Consider the following 2,500-nt stretch of genomic DNA (forward strand, 5'->3'; position numbering starts at 1 on the left):
CACACGTTTGTAACACTGCTCTCAGCTGATGGTGAATATGTCAGAAGTTGTTGCATGAGTCGTCTCTCTCTCTCGCCTCTTGTGTTGCCCGGAAAGTTTTGCAAGCAGCGCCCTTGTTGTTGGTGCTCGTCATGTTGTTGTTGTTGTTATTGTCGCTGATATTGTGTCGTTGTCGTTGTTGTTGTTGTTGTTGTTGTTGTTGTTATTGTCGTTGTTGTTGTTGTTGTTTTGTTGTTTCTAATGTCGTTTTTTATAGTTGTCGTTGCAAGCCAAGCTTTCCATTGCTATCAACAAACTTTTCCTGTCTATTGTTGTATTCCATTAACACAGTGACTATCATTAGCATCGGTTCCGCTGGCGGCTTAGCATTATGTTGCACACTTTCTCATTGCTTTGAGTGCCATTAAAATCCACGTCATGATGGTCTGTTTCGTTATATTATTTGGTGTTTATGTATATTATATATATATATATATATATATATATATATATATATATATATATATATATATATATATATATATATATATATATATATATATTTTTTTTTCTCTCTTTTTTTGCTGTTCATCTGTTATTGTTTATGTTTTTGTATTTCTTTATATATATTTTCGTTGTTTATACTTTTAGGTGTTTATTTTTATTGTTATTTATATTTTGTGCTGTTCATGTTTTTATTTTATATTTTTTGTTGTTTATATTTTTCTATCATAGTTTTTGTTTATATCTTCGTTCTTCATATTTGTTGTTTTTCATTTTTGTTTTGTTTTTGGGTTTATATTTTCTGTTGCTTTTTATTTATTATTTATTTTTTGTAGTTTACTTTTTTTCTTTTTTTTTTATCACATCTCCTATCTCCATAACTCTTCTTCTCTGTCTCGGTTTTCCTCATCTTTTTGACCCTCACGACTTCCTCTCAGTCCTTCCATTTTCCTTCCCGACCCCTCACTCTTTCCCCTCATTCATTTCCCCCCCTCCTTTCCCCTACTCCACTCCTCCCCACCCTTCTTCCCTCATCATCTCTTTTCCCTTTCCCCACATTCTCATCACTTCTTTTTCCTCCCTTCTTTCCTCTCATCCTTTCCCCTCCATCTACCCTTTCTTTACACTCACTTCTTTTTCCACCTTCCTCTCCCCTCCCCTCCTTTCACCTCCCACTCCCCTCCTCCCACTCCTTTCCCATCATCTTTATTCCCCCACACTCCTTTTTCCCTCAGCCTTTCCCCTCAGCCTTTTTCCATCCACTCCATTCTCCTATCATAATTTTCCCCCTACGCCGTTCCCTTTAACCTTTTTCCTATCATCCTTTTCCCCTCCCTCCTTTTCCCCTCAACCTTTCCCATCACCCCTTCCCCATAATCCTTTTCTCCCCTCCCTCTCTTTCCCCTTTCCCCGTCTCCCCATTCCCCCTCATTAATCACCGGCCGTCGAACGCTTTTAATTCGTTGCGAAGTTTCCAAATTTTCAGATTAATCAAAAGTGCTTTAAGTGTAGAAAGCTATTCTTCATCGGCGTATCGCTAAAGGGGCTTGCTTCTCTCTGGGACCGTGTGTCCCTTTCAGTCTTATTAGAAATGTCTTTTCTCTCTCTCTTTTCTCTCTCTCGCTTCTCTCTCTCTCGCTCTCTCTCTCGCTCTCTCTTTCTCTCTCTCTTTCTCTTTCTCTTTCTCTTTCTCTTTCTCTTTCTCTTTCTCTTTCTCTTTCTCTTTCTCTCTCTCTCTCTCTCTCTCTCTCTCTCTCTCTCTCTCTACTCTCTCTCTCTCCTTCCTCTCTCTTCTCTCTTTCCCTCTTATCTCATACCTCTCTCTCATTCTCTCTCTATTATCTTTCTGTATGTTTTTTTCTACTATATCGTATACGATTTTTCTATAATCGCTTTATGCATGTCTACACCATTTATCATGATTTTGTTTTATTTTCATCTTATCTTATATATTTTATGTATATGTTATTGTATCGATAGAATATATATGATGATATTAATAATATATGATTTATGAATTTTAGAAATATAATAGCATCATGATAGATTAGTAATATAGATATATAAATGTATATATAAGTTGCTGTTTTTTTCAAACTTAATTTATTATTAATTTATTATTCATTTTTTGTTGTTGTATTGATTATTATTATTTTATTATTTTACTTATGTTATTTTTTATTATTATTATTATTATGATTTATTTTTTATGATTATTGATATCATTATTATTATTTATTTTATAATGATTATTTTTATGAATGAATATCATGATTGATGATTGTTTCATTTTTTCTTCTAATGATAATATTTCTGTTTTTTTTTTATTTTTGTTTTTTGTTTATTTCACTGTCTATTTCATTGTTTTACTATATCGTTCTATCTTCTTTTTTTCTTTTCGAATCTTTATTTTTTTATAATATTTTTTTTTCTAATGATTCTTTTTTTTTTTCGAATTTCTTTTTTACGATAATTTTCTTATTTATTATTTTTTTTCTTCTAATCGAATTATTCTTTG

The sequence above is a fragment of the Penaeus monodon genome, chromosome 9, assembly GCF_015228065.2.
Source record: "Penaeus monodon isolate SGIC_2016 chromosome 9, NSTDA_Pmon_1, whole genome shotgun sequence".
NCBI classification, from domain to species: Eukaryota; Metazoa; Arthropoda; class Malacostraca; order Decapoda; family Penaeidae; genus Penaeus; species Penaeus monodon.